The sequence below is a fragment of the Gallus gallus genome, chromosome 4 (assembly GCF_016699485.2).
Source record: "Gallus gallus isolate bGalGal1 chromosome 4, bGalGal1.mat.broiler.GRCg7b, whole genome shotgun sequence".
NCBI classification, from domain to species: Eukaryota; Metazoa; Chordata; class Aves; order Galliformes; family Phasianidae; genus Gallus; species Gallus gallus.
The window spans coordinates 61,586,574-61,602,103 of record NC_052535.1 but is presented as its reverse complement, the minus strand read 5'-3'; the positions used below and the strand labels follow the sequence as shown (position 1 = coordinate 61,602,103).

Below are 15,530 nucleotides of genomic sequence, written 5' to 3'. Positions count from 1 at the left end.
ATTCTCTCTTTTATTGCTCTTTTTGAGGTTACGCTGCACAAATTAATGCAGAGTCTTTATAAAGACGAGGTATGGTCTTGCTTTTGTGTGAAATGCACTGTAGCACTTGCTGATCATAACAAGATGTTTATCTCTATTTTTGAAACTTATTTATTAACTTGTTTATTTACTGGTATCTCTGTCATATTCTTTTATGCATCCCACTGAAAGAGATTTGCATTCACCTGGACAGTAAGGGCACAAAAATCTCACACATATCTGAGATTTTGTCTGTTTGTCAGTATTAGCAATAACACCCAACCAAGCTGACAGAACTGAGTGATTTTTTTTTCCACTTTGACGTCACATGTATCCAGCCAAGCAGGGAGGAGCCGAAGGAGGATAGTTTCTATTATAGTTTATTGACCAGAAGGGCATAAATCAATTTGTTGACACAGTTACAACTGAAGCTCAGAAAACCATTCTGTTTTAAATAATTAGGAACTCAACTTAGATCTCTTCAGATCTGAGAGAAAGATATATTTTAGAGCAAATAAGTATGCATTTGTAAAGCAAAGATGAATGTAATATAAAATAAATTTTAATATGCACACATTATCATAGTTTTGAACACAAAAATATGTATTTTATAACCTTTTCTCCTTACAAAAGACAGGACTTGCTTCATCCATCAATATATAATGAGGTACACTGACAGAGCCAATTAAACTTTTAATATCCATAAGTAAAATACTACATGACAGATAGCCAACTCAGACAGTGGCAAAGAAGTCTTCTCTTCCCTCAACAGTGACAACAATAGCTCTTAAATTATTCTCTCAGTTTGTCTACATATACACATGATTAATAGACAACCGCTGAAATTCAAAAGTTAGAAATTAGATGTAACTCACATGAAATCCTATGATCTAATGAAAAAAAAGAGAACTTTCCATAGTGCTATCTTGATTGTCTTATAAGACATTAAATGTTGATTGATCCTGGAGCAGCTAGAAGCAGAAAGCAAAAGCTGCAGGTGGTGTAACATTCTAAATTTATAAATAATTTCTACAGGTAGTTTACTCACCTAACCAACAGAAGAAGTGGTTGCTTTAGGACTTACTAAAATATTTTCTCTCTTTTTCTCTAACACTGAAAAGTTTACTTTCCTTTAGACTGTATTAACTCATACATTTCTTCTTTTTTCCTCTGACACAAACACAAATATTAGGTGAAACGAGGAGAAGAGAACCATGGACATGACTAGAAATATAATTGAGAAGAGTAATTTTACTCACAGACTAGAAATAAGTATTAAAATATTTTCTGCTGTACTCCTTATGATACTCGGTATTCACAGTGAGGAATCTTCTTTATAATCTGAAGTAAAATTTTGAAAGACTTCCCTAAAAGAAATCTGAGATTTCATCTGTTACCTGTTAGCTCACACTGCTAGGTGCATACTGCCTTCCACAGCAGTGCCAGAGGAGTGCAAGAAAAGAAATCAAACCTGAAACCTTTTCTATTGTAGGCAAGCTTATTGATTTTGTTTTTTACACAGGCCTAGTGATCCATGGAAAATATACATATTTTAACATTCACATTCTCCACCTGTACTATGGGGAAATGTCAACTGCAGAAAACTTTACAGTATACTGCATTTTCAAAACGAACATCACATATTTTCACTTTTTTTTTTTTCTTTTTTCACTTTTACTTATGGTGTTTGATCCAAAGTAGAGAATTAAACTGCCTCTGAGACACTGGCCACTACAGGGCCTGGGCTGGTTAGACATTAGCACCAAGCAGGGGCAGCTCCATGGTTTGTAATGCCCTCTACCAGTCCAAGGCCATGAACATGAAGAGACCGGGTCCAGGCCAGGTGCATTTCCTCCTTCTGTTCCACACCAAAAGGTGAATAAAGGGTTAGAATGTCTAACTTTATCACATTGCAAAAATCAGACAGGAGACGTGTAGAGAGGCAGATCAAGGAGGGCAATTGATTTTCTTCTGGTTAAGGACAGTCCTGGGACCGTCTGCAGGAAAAAAAAATAATAATAATAGCAATGAAGAAAAAGCAGAGTTTATGTGTGCTTCAGAGTTGTGTACTCCACTCACCTCTATGCCTGGTCTCTGACATAGAAATAAAATACAGTACACTGTACAGTTACAGAGTGGAAAATTAAACCAAGACAGGTTTTAAAACATTATACTCCTCTTTATAGAATACAAACAACAACATCCCATAGACCAGTAAAGAATAACTCTTCAATTGTCTATATATCTACCTTATACCAATGTAGATACATGCTGATTGTGTATCACCCTTAACCATCATGCAGTCATCAGTCAAGGAAGTCTAGGAAATATTTCAGTGGAATTGAACTGAAGATAGCATTAATTGCTGCCTTTAGTTAACTTCTTATCACTTAGAGCAAAAAGCAAGTATATATTGTAATATAGTGAACATATTTCAAATCCATTTCTTTTCCATAGCATTAGATCACATGTGGTTTCCATGTACCCCAAGTGAATTCAAGATAACTACATGGAATTAAGTATCTAAATCACAATACCTGATTAACTCTATTTTTAAAGCCTACTCTACATACACAGAGTATATTTGGTCTATTAATGCATAGTGGAGTAAAGGAAAGTTATCTCCAATTTTATTTGTATACTTTCAGCCCTTCTGAAAGTTAAATATGCATACATGTACCCTATTTACCCCTATACTTTCCTATTCTTTCTTGTATAAATTATGTATGTATAGCCCTATAGGATGAAAAGTGTGCAGTTATGGGATAATAATATACATGCAAAGACAATGCATGCTCTCTTATTTTTATTTTCATTTTTCCCTGTTGACGAATATCCTGACCTACTCCCAGACATCTTATATTTCTAATTTTATTTGTATCCTTAAAGTTGACTTTTTGAGTGAGAGTTTGTATGAGTGCAGAAACAGGATAAGAGAGATTTTGGCTGAGGAAATAAGGGCCATTCTCCAAATAATGAAAGCTATAAACACTCCTTCCCCCCACAGGAGCAAATTCAGCAATTTTGACTAAACCACGCTGACTTTTCTGTCCCTTCCACTGTACCAAGGTCACACAATGTTTCACAAAGAAATCACAACTGTTGAAGCAAAAGATCCCTCATCAATAAGTTAGTTTGGCTATCAGGAACAATATTAGAAACTGAGTTTTCCTGAAAATGACTGTGTTTAGCAAATAAATATTAAACCCTGTATGGCCTGCATTTTCCACATGCCTTTCATATTTTTCCTTTTTAATATATTCTCCAGCTAGAAAAGTATCATCTCTTCAGCCTATAGCTACAAGCTGCTAGTCTGGAACCAAGATTAAATCTAAAAATGTCAAATATAATGAAAAAAGCAGAGGAGGAGACTGGATGGCTTAGTGGGATGGAAATGGTTTATGAAGTCTTTCACCTTTAACTTAGTGATCTGAATAGTCTTCTGTCAGTAATCACTGGGAGTTTTGAGCATTTGATATGTGTTCAGTGATGTATGATAAATAAGTTGTAAAGTCTCAGCAGAGCTCCTCATGACCGGTGTGTACAATACATAAAAACATAGCATCTGATACTGATAGAATTTTATATTGTCATTGGCAATACCAGTAAAGAACAAAAAGGCTGAAGAAGTATACTTTCCTTAAAAGAATGCATGTGTCTATTTCTCTGGGAGATCATTAATACTCACAAATTACTGATATTACTCTTCAGCCATCTTATGCCCTTAATAAATTACATTAAAAAGACTCAGCAGCTGTTTTACATTTAACAAGAATTAAAGAACTATAGAAAATTGTAACAAATATTTATTTTCCTCTGACTGTCTATGTAGTCTATGTAATCTACATAAAAAATAGAGGGGGCCATCTCTGAAATCCAAAATCTGTATAAAATTATTTCCACCATAAAATATAAAAAGATTTACTATAATTTGCAAATATAATATAATAATATACACCATTTATTTCAGAAAAGGTCTTGAAGATCTGAAATATTTTCTGACTTACATATTCCAATTTAATACTTTATAACTTAAGTAGGATTAATGCTCTAAATGTGAGAACAGAGTCTTCAGTTTAAAAAGTAATGCAACCTAAGTATTTCCTAAACAGAAGTCCTTAAGATTTTCAGTTTTATTAAGATCTGGGAAGAATGCATTTCAATATATGACTTTGATACTTCAGCAGAATGAAAATATTTTAAGCAGAATGTACTTGGAACATCTCTTGATTTTATAGAAATTTCTACTGCATTCAGTTGAATTAAAGATTAGAAAATAAGACTGATGTAAGCATAACAACTTTTTACTACTTTCTTAAATGTACCGAATATCAAAGGTATACAAAGATTATCCATTTATTTATGGGTTTTTTTTGCTCTCTATACTAATGCCAGCACTCGTATCTGCCATCTTCCTCAAAGTTTCTTTTGCTAGTTCTCCCAAGATGTCAAACAGAATCATTTTTTATTTATTCTGAAATTTTAAGAGGAAATGTTTAGCACATCTGTAGCATACAAACAGGAAATATTTTGTAGGGAAGACATTAGCGTACTTCCATCAAAAGGATAATGAAGAGACAATTTTTCATTCTTCATATTTTAACAAAGAACAAGTATACTGTGTGCATTCATCCACTTAAAAGTCTATTTGTTTCAGTAATTGAAACAAATCTCTGGATATTATGATAAGCCCAGAGGCCCTCTTAAAGAAATTAACCCTTAAACTGCAGTTCTGTTTTGGTTTATGGTCATACCTGGTGTGTTAAAACAAACAGGAAAATAAATCTGATCTTCTTTCTTATTGACGGCTTCATTTTCATTTAGTTGTGTTTCTTTTTTTGTTTGTTTGTTTGTTTTCTTGTTGTTGTAGTGGTTTATTCTATTTGTTTCTTTGCTTTGTTTTTGTGAGAGTTTAACTTCATGATGGACAAAAAATGCCTCAAGTTCAGGAAGCTCAAAGTACTGTAAACATCTGCAAAAAGAATTTAATGCATGTATTAAACGCAAACCTTAAAATGTATACTTATATATATTTTATTGGAAAATATCATAGGGAATAAATAAAAACATAGAGCTGAACTAATAGCATGCATCCAGAATACTTTCATGCACAATACATCACACAAGGTGACTCAGGTATCTATCATTTACAACTTCCTACACCAAGACTCATATCTGACTTACATAAAATCCTGAGGTGAGTTGTAAAACATGATCAGATGGGGCACATAATTTTTGACAGACGTCATCAGTTTGGAAGTGAAAGTTCAAACTTTATTTTCTTCTCCTTTCTTTTCCTTTTCCCCCTTCCCCCCCCCCCCCCCTTTTTTTTTTCTTATGACTTTTCTTTCCCTTTTTCCATTCTTTTCCTTCTTTCTTCACACATTCATCTCATTATTCTGTCAGTTGGCAGAGAAGAATGTCTTCCTATTTGTTATATTTCTTTCATAAAGTTAGCACCCATTCACTGGCTTCTCCTGAATCTTCCAGGGATATTAAGTGCTCATTCTTCATAGAGTTTCTTTGTCTTATCTATTACTGATTTCATTTATTTACTTATTCTAGAAGATCTGCAGTGTTTTACTCTCAGCACAGTTAATTTTATAATTTTTCTCATGTGTTTAAATTATTTTGTGGTTTACTGTTAAAAACATAAAGGTGTTGACCTTAAGAAAAAACAAAAAGTAGAAAAACAGAAGACTCCCATTAAAGAATGAGCTCTGTTAAACCAAGAGCATTGGTAGGAGGAAAAAAGTTGCTTAATGAAGTTGAAGTAAAGAAAGAAATGCAAGATATTCTTCCTACCCTGAAGAATATTATTAATATATTAAATAGGAAAGTTCCAAGTATTGAGACAACAAGAACAGCTCCTTTTCTTGCAGAACTGGGGTTACTGGTGGATTTTATTTATTTATTTATTTATTTATTTGCTGATCTTTAACATTATCTTTCTTTCAGATTGCATACTATTTTCTAATAGAGATAATAAATATAATTATGCAGTCTGGAAGACATGTACACTAACCAAGTCTGTGAAAAACTTCTGAACTGATAGTTTCTGCAATACCTGTGAGTTACAAGGAACTCTTTTCACTAAATAGAATTAACAGGATGAGGCAGCATAAATACTGTAATAAAATTCATTCCCCTATTAAAAAGGAGGCAGGGCAATCTTCTGAATCAATAAACAAAGTTGAAGTATCAATTATATCATATTGTGATGCCATGGCTAGCCTAGAAAACAAGAGTGAAATATGGAAACTAATTAAAGTTATTTGCATCTATACTAGTGCTTTGCCCACTTGTTACACGGTATTCACTGAAGAAATTAAGGGTAAGTGAAACTGCCAGAAGTAAATATGTTCACATTTGTGTTTGTGATGTTTTTCAGTCCACTAAGCAATAATTTTAAAACATATTATGTTCTTCTTTTGTTTTTCTTCACTCAAACTTACCCGTTGTAGAAAATATTGACTAAGCTTCATTAAATAGAATATTCAGGAATTACTTGACTTGACAGTTTTCAGAATACTTTCTGAAATGAAACAGAAGCAAAGGAAAAGATGATAAGCTCTAACAATCAACTCACTCATTTTCTTATTCCTTCTCTTTTGCATTGTCTCATCATTTCTCTTCCTTTTTTGTCACTGAAGGATTCAGAGATTATTTCATTATTGTGATCTGGAATATTCAAAGACATTACACTGTGCTTTGCATAGAGGAAACTGGACATTTCTGACAGGATATTACTGACAGATCACAGGTATAGATGTGACACTGCACTAGAGCTAGAATTCAACATCCATGTAAAAGTAAAATAAACCAGAAAAACTGGGAATTTGTATCATAACAGTTTAATATTATAATATCTTCTCAATGTATACGTATGTCACTCTGAAAGTAATGACTCCTATTTATTTCCATGGAAACTATAACAGATACAAAGAGCACAGTGACACTGCTTGATAGAACTATGAAACACTATTTTACAACATAGTCATCATTGCTAGCCAGTCTGTGTGGATGAGCTGACCAAGACACCCTTCATTTCATAGTGTGACAGATGTGCATGACTGCCTGGAACATGGCTTGTCTTTCCATCACCAGTGTCATCACCATCACCACTGCTGAAATGCACCACCCATCACCTCACTGTGCTCACATTCACTCTTTGGTCTCCACAAATGTTCAGCAAGTGTTGATGAATGTCAATGTGTGCCATTCTTCCTGCATAGACAATTTAAGTGACACACCATTGTTTCATATCTACTTCCATGTCACATGCCATGTTGTCAGACTGCCCCTCTGCTGCCATCTGTCACATGGCAACAAAATGTAGTGGAATACTAGTGGGAAGGTTCATCCTCTAGTACTGTATCACCAACATCCACCTCTGACACCGTGGGCCAACGTAATAAAATAAGAGGCATTACTGTTGGAGCAGCCCATGTAGAAACAGTTTGTAGTATGTTTAGATTGTGGTATATACATTTAGCTCTTGATCTTCACATGATGGGCTTCAAGCTGATATAGCAGTGCCATCCATACCCCTGCACCTAAGAGAAGGAAAAAATTGAAATACCATTTCAGTGCTGAGTAAACACTTTTGTGTGGCATGACTCCAATATCAGCCCTTCATTTAATGATAACTGTAGCTCTGATGTTCATTCTAAAATCCTTAAATGTACTTAACAACCTGCTTATGCTTGCAGTGTACTGAAGTCACGGGAACAGCCAAATGAAACAGATAAGTGTATTATGCAAAACTGTACTCTGAAATGCATATTCTAGCAGTTAGTATGCATCTGGAGTAAACTTGTAGCAGTTATCCTTGGATTTTATGCATTTTAAATAAAGCACATTTATTTTAATTTAGAAACAGAAAATTTCATGGGAAATCAAAAGGTTGTACAATTGTAGAACAAGCATTATTTGAAAAGGTATGGTCATCTTAAAATTGTAATTAGTATTTCATACATCTAAATTTCTTTCTCTGTTATTTCAATCACCATTCAGCAATTGCAGATATTAAAGCAATCCATTCATATATTAAAATGTTTTTTGACACAGTGATACTATTTTCCCTTTAATCAAAAGAACACTTTCTGAAATGAAAACAAGGAATCAGTCTGTCTTATCCTGAATGTGTAGCAAGACATCTATTTCAATTTATGTCACCTGTTGTACTTCCCATATGTCTATCACCATTGCATTTGCACATGCTACTTTTAAATGGCCAGTTACTATCAAGGACACTGTCAGTCTTGCTTTTTCCATCTGTGAAATATTTTTTAGATAATTTATAGTTTTAGCATAAGTAAAAAGAAGCAAGTCTCTCATTTCTCACTTCCATCTTTTTCTGTTCACATCTTACCACCTCTATAATTTATGCATTCAGATAGAGTAAGTTAAAGTAAGCAGTGCTTTAAAGTTAGGTTCAAATATTATGATCTTTCAACACAGTTATAAAAAAAAAAAAAAAAAAAAAACAACTAAGTTTTTGTCTGTGTATTCCTGCCCTAAAGCAAGTAGATGGAATTTTATTGAATAGTTTTTTGTTTGTTTGTTTGTTTTTCAAAATGAAACAGATTTATGATCTTCACTAAAGGCACTGAGAAGTCTGAAGAAATTAAGGATAAGAAATTAGGTATGTTACCTGGGGCATATATATCTACATGATATATACCTGCAGGAAAACAGTCACAAGCAGTAAGTAGAGAGAATCATGACAACACAGCTTTTGTTTCACAGTTTATGCTTCCCTTTGATAAGAAAGCTGTTGCAGGACAAAACTCTGTCTCTGTTTCTGCCATTCTGCTTGATTTTATACTACAGAAGCTTTGACTTTTACCCCTAAGGCAGAAAACTGTTCCAATACACAAGAGAAAATGTGAATGCTTAAGGGGAAGAACAGCAAGTTCTCTTTCATTAAGAAACTGGCATGCGTATAATATAAATCTCCTGTGGGTTTGCACACATTTTGCTCTCAATGGGACAAAAGCTTGCAAACTTCTTTGGATGAAGATAAGAATTGAACTAAATATCATCAGAGTGCATGCTCATCAGTAGCCATAAAAAGCAAAAATCAAAAAAATTCAAACATTGTATCATGACTTTCCCTTCTATCACCTAAAGCTACTAACTACCAATTCCACAATACTGGGAAAACAAAGAAGCAAAACAAGAACAAAAACTTCTACACTCCAATATTTTATTTGCAAATCATCCATGAATTTGAGAGGTTACTATTATGAAGACAAAGAATAGGGTATATTCCAAAGCATAAAAACAAAAACAAGCCCTTTTAAAACAAACTTTATTCCCTTGACTCCAAAATAAATTCTGATTTCAGTTTCAAGTCTGTAAAATAGCAGACAAATTCTGGTATTCAACTTCAAGAAAAATCATAGTATGGAACTTTTGAGTCAGAACTGACAATTTTTAACAGTTTTTTTTTTTTTTTAAGGCAAATGCTGTGAGTTTTTTTGTTTGCTTGTTGTTTTGTTTTGCTTTGTTTTGATAGTCGGATGTGCTTAAGTAATTTAAACTGAGGTCTTTTATTAAGCAAATAAAGCACTTTAAAAACCCTATGGTTTTGAAGGAATCAACTAAGGATAAAAGTTTCAAAAATATCTGGGAACCAAAGCTCTTTAATGTTCAAAGTTTTCCAAATGTTGCAGATTGTAGAAAATGGTTTTTGAACTCACAATATGAGTTCAAATTTTGTGAATCCTCTACTCTATGAATAATACCATTGCTGCTCTTCAGGGACACCAAATTACAAAACATGCTTGTCTATTCAGGGAAGTACAAGTTATGCAAACAATGAAGAATACCAAGAAGGCAAACTTTATGTGCTGTAGTTTTTCCCTCCAGAAACGTTGAAAGTCCCAGGCTTGTCACCAGTTACCTTAGGGATGAAATAGCCACTGAAGTGACAGGGCAATTAATTATCCTGTTGTTGGAAGAAAGTGTTGGGGGAAAATACACTACATTATCTGAAGTGGTGAGACAAGACTTTTTTTAAGCATTTTCTATTCTAGTATAAGATGCCATATTTTCTTCATATATTAAGGCCAGGGTGCAGCAACTAGATTTACACAGGAGACATTTGTTATTACTTATTCAAACCAAATACCTGTAGTGGTCTAACATCTACAGCAGAATTGTATCACAGTATGTAAATAGACTCCAAGGAGATGTTTCAAGGGAACACCTTGCACAACCAGAAAATATTTTCTTTCGCTGATATTGGAAAGTCAAGCTTGAGCTTATGAGTCACAAAGGGAAAACAATGACTTAGCACTTCACTGGGGACAAAGCAAACAAAACCCTTACAATAAAGAATCTAAGCCTGGTGGAAATTACTGACATGAATCAACCATTGCTCAGCAAGAGCTTCTATAACTTTAATCAAGTCCTGAGGAAACCTGACTTGTTGAAAGTTATCTCTCCAGCCTTAACTTGCATGGAACTAATTTTGCATTCTTGAATGCTGAGCATACCACAGCCATGAAGGCTTTAAGTAAAAATTGCAGATAACCAAAGAATGGCTTGCAAAGGACCTTGAAGACCATCTAGTTCCAACTCCACTCCACGGGCAGTGTTGTAACCCACTACTAGATCATGCAGATATGTGTATTTATGCAGTAAAGCAATATCAATAAAAAACTCTTTATATATATATATATATAATAAATATTTATATTTATATTTATATTTTTAATACCACTATAGTGACCTATGCATATCTTCTTATTTTCTTGGCTTTTATACTATTCCTAAAAACTACCACAATTCCTAAGAATTTTTCTTACAGCTTTTAACCTCCTGTTAAATGTTATGGATACTAAATTACTGCCTGGATATTTAGAGACTTAAATTAAGAAAATGGAGAAGATAGACTGACTTTTTTTTTCTCCACTGTAAAATGAATACATCCCTAAGAATCTCAAGTTGTTCACTGAGACAGGAAAAACAATTTAAAGGATGTAATTGGTTGAGCTCTTGACTGCATTTGTAATTTCTTACACATACTTTTCAACTTTCCTAAATTGTCAGAAACCAAGCTGAACCTTTAGCACCTAGCAGTAGTGCTGTCTTTAAATCTAGTCAAAACAGGTGTTTGCTGATTATAAACTATCGCTGTGGGGATATCACTCATTCACACATGTAACACTGCACTGCTCCCTCCCTATTTTTATAGTTCAGAGAGATGTGGAGAAAAGATAATCTAAGAGCAACCAAACACTGGTAGTGAGGAGATTGAAGGGATGTGTGGCCATTATCTTAGGGATCATCTTTTCCTTAGCATCAGCAGTCACTGTTATTCCACTCATCTTCCTTGATCATAGATGACTCCCTACTTGACAGTGCAATTTGCCACCAGTCTAGATTGGCTTGTCTGCCTACAGAAATCTGGGATTCAGGGATAAAAGAAGGGTGATTTTCTGCACAGTGTTGGGAAAGCATGTGGATATAAGAAAGGGACCTTGCATCTGAAAATCATGCAGGTGTAATAGGGAATAAGAAAGGAATAAGTCTGTTACTGAGGTAAAAGGGAGAAAAAACGATCTCTAGCTACTTGGAGCACTCCAAATTTCAAACAACATTTTTTTCCCACCTTTATTCCTTCAAATTACTGACTTCTCCTTGGTCCCCGCTTCAGACTTCAAAACCCCAGACCTTATTTTTCCAAGGTCTTATTGTGGGACTTTTCCAGTCTCTATCCCAGTATTTCCAAACTCCCAAACTCCTTTGAGTCTACCTAGTGGCTCTCTCTCATCTTGTCTCTGTTTTCTACCTCAGACCACTTATTGTCACAAAATTAAATTTTGCCAGCATGTGGACACATCATTTTATATTGACTCCTGGGACAGTAGAATTCAACTTTGGTTACTGCTGAAAAGCTTGAGGCCTTCTGTAGTTAGAAAATACCAAATGACATACAGCAATTTAATTTTAAGAGCATACAGTGGCAGTGAAGTGGAAATTTCATCAAAATACAGCTGGTTCAAGACAAGTAGGTATAGCACGAGTGGATCAGGAATTCCTTGTGAAAGGAAGAAGGGCTCTCATCTTTGCTGTTATCAGAGCAGTTAAGCTTACGAAGAAAGAGTTTATGAAAGTAAGCTGGAAGGCTGTGATGTCTTTGCTCAATGTAGTAAATTTTGAATAAGGTGATATTAGACTTTACTGACTATGGGCCTGACCATAAGTCTTAATATTAAATGTTAGATGCTGCTAACTACAACTAGCTACACCTCCGGAAACCCATTTCAAAGCTCCACAAAACTGACCAAAGACACATTGAACTTAATTATTTCTTGGTATCCTATTGTTGTTAACACTATTAATGGTTTTCATGACACTAAGTAATAGGAGTACTCATACAAGCTCTAAACATAAACTTTATAAAATTCATTATCTCCGTTTTATGGCAGAGGGAACTGAGTCACAAAAGCTGAATGTCTCAGACAGAGAAGGCATCTTATAGAAATAGTCTGCCTGGTAAATTCAGGGTTTTATTTCCAGTTCAAATCTAGTAGGGAAGAACATTTCTACAAGCAGTTCTGCATAAGTTGCTGAGCCAAGGTATAGAAAGTGGGAACTGACAATCTGATTGAAAGCTGAGTAATGTTAAGCCTACTCAGATAATTTTCTCTGAAGTTCTGTAGGTAAATTATCTTGAACTTTGTCTATATTATTGCATAGATACTCTAAATGTTCTGAATATATGTTCAGAATACATGTTCAGCATCTTCTGGAAAATAATTACTCCTTTGTCTTAGACTAACATCAAAAATCAAGAAGATGGTTTTTAGTCTAAATTAAATATGATTTTTCTTATTCAACTTGAAGGTAAAATATGTGGATTTCTTTTCTGTTTTAGGATATGGGTTTTTTTTCTTAGTAATTAAATAAGCATCTAGTGTTCCAAATAAAACACTGAAAAATATCTGACACAGTGGAAAACATTGTTTACAGTTCAGAACGTTGAGTACATACTGAAGTAACTGTTCAACCTTGCTTTGGATTACTGGAAGAAATAGAAATAAAATGAGAAAACATTTTATGGCTTTATATTAATTGCAACTCCAGGATGGTCTTACCGTGATCAAAATAAGGTCAGTCTGATGGAATTTGTAGATAGGTAATATTGAAAACATATTTCAAGCTTCATTTTATGTCAAGGTACAAAAATCAAATTTTAGATCAATGGCATAATAAAATAGTACAAAGTAGTTGATGAAAGCTAACTTGGTTTCAACACAAGAATTCATAATGATAAACATATCTCTCATTTCCACATCTGTCATCCATTTTTAAAGCCAATAAATCATTTAAATGTGGATTTAACTGTGCCTACAAGCAGTTACAGGAACATGTGCTGCACTGAAGAACTTTAACAATGATGCACTTTTTTGAATTCAGAATGATAAAAAATGGATTAGACAGTTAATTTATGCTCACATAATTACTTTGCACAAATACAACTCATAGCAAAACAACCGTTTTTTCATTTTTTCTTTTTTTCAGCTTTTTCTTACTGCAATTTTTATTTTCTAGAGGCTAGAAGCTGCTTAATAGACACTGTATTTCTGTAGGAATGAAAAAATGATTCAGAACAAATTATGTCCAAAGAAGCAAAATCCTCAAATCTGAGAGAAGAAAGCAGACATCTGTGAACTGGATTGGACTGTAACTGGAATAGTGTAGGTTGAGCTGCAGGTACCACCAAAACTTGTTGCATCCTCAGCACAGTTTGGGGTCTGTGAGGCATAGCAGGAATGTTGGCAGCCCAGCCTTTAATGAAAACAGACAAACACCCAGCGGAAGAGACTCAATTACCTTGCCAAAGCCCCCACGTGAATACACGAGGTGGATGCTGGGCTGATCTTTGGTATTTTTTTTCCTTCTGATAAAGGACTCGAAGAATGGAAAAGGGGCTCTGGAAGAAAGGAAAAAGAAGGGAATGGGGGGAAGTTAAAAGCCTTATATGATTTTAAGTCTTAATTATAAATTGAAGAAAGCTCAGGGAAGGTCAGAAGGATGACAAATTCCAGCAAACACAAGCAGATTCTGATTTCATTACTAAGCTTTGCATAACCTTGATAAGAGAGGTCATTAGAGAGGGAGTCATCAGTAAATTCACCTTATGAATCCTTTCTTAAAATCTTCTATTCATGTAATCTAGTGAGTCAGTCTTTCACATTGTTATATGTACGTCTAAGAGAAACTCCTTAGAAGTTATCCAGAATTATACTACATTTTTTGAATAATGTGACAGTGAATCCAAAGTGGAAATTTCTTTCACTAATTTAATATAAATATTTAATATTTTTTCAGTACAATAGCTGTATTTATTTTTAACTTGCAGTGATTGAGTTTTTAACTATTTTAACATGTTATTCTTATGAATCATGAAGTCAGTCTAAGCATTATAAACAACACTGTAGACAGTATTCATCACTGTTAAGAGCTAGTGGAAAAAATCCCACAATCTCTCTAGTTGTTATAATAATGATGTTGGTTTCCTGTTCACTACAACAGTAATTAATGAAGAATTTGGCTGAACTGCACATACCAGGCAGCTAAGGTAATACTTCATGTACACATTTCACTACTGCATAACACACAATGCAGGGTTTGTTTTCTTATTTCTTACTTTGAAAATCAATCAGGTCACTAAGTAACAAAATTTTGAGCTATAGCTATTAGTACTTTGCTGAAAATATTTTTAATTTCATGAATTCTTCTACTAGTGCTGTCCATCTGAGATAGTGAAAATTTCATTGCAGTTTCTGAATACACTATATGCATAACAAATGAACAATCAATTAAGCATATATATTTTTTTCTCATTCTTTTTGTCCTAGCCTAGAACAAACTGACAAATTAAAAGAGAAAATACTTTCTCTTACTCACATGGTATCGTCATGACTTCCAGCTGTGACATTTGCTTGGAGACTGAGGACTTCAGAATCCAGACTTTAATTTGTTTCTAATATCCATTTGCACGTTTAGCAAAACCATATACTTAAAACACTGAATCTAACTATTTGAGAAACAAACCTTTAAAAGGGAGACTAACATTAACTTTGGCTGACTGATCAAGAGCAAATATGAATGACTTTGGGGCTTTCTGTTCAAATGAGATCAAACCCGATTTTCATCTTGTGTAATTAATTTATATTTCTGTTGTGCAGCCACAGAGCTCCTCTATATCCACATTTCTGTCTTGTCATGGCAAGTGGTCACACTGGTAAGGAAGGGCTCCAGGAATTATATTCTTTCCTTGCATGCCTACGGATTGCATGATATGATTAGTAAATACTTCACCCTTCAACAGCTAAATGCCAGAGACAGTCACATGCTGAGACTGGCAAACTTGGAAAGAACAGTCTCCATTTCAACAACTTAATAGTCACTGTAATAATATTCATATATTTATAAGGAGGAAACTTAAAAAAACTCATGTATATCTATGTCTTCAGCATTAAATACAGATA

The 15,530-nt window shown here is 34.1% G+C and overlaps 1 long non-coding RNA gene across 3 annotated transcripts; it reads right to left on the bottom strand.

Annotated features, from left to right (window-relative positions):
* Positions 1 to 382: 382 nt before the first annotated feature.
* LOC101752066 lies at positions 383 to 15,277 on the bottom strand. Of its 3 annotated transcripts, none has more exons than XR_005859612.2 (6): positions 14,947 to 15,277; positions 13,870 to 13,969; positions 7,452 to 7,574; positions 6,474 to 6,553; positions 4,773 to 4,990; positions 383 to 2,015 (listed from the first exon to the last, which is right to left on the bottom strand). It is a non-coding gene; the product is annotated as an uncharacterized LOC101752066 (long non-coding RNA). The 3 variants fall into 3 exon arrangements; XR_001466388.4 differs by having other exon boundaries at positions 7,508 to 7,574; XR_005859611.2 differs by lacking the exon at positions 7,452 to 7,574.
* Between the last annotated feature and the right edge of the window lie 253 nt (positions 15,278 to 15,530).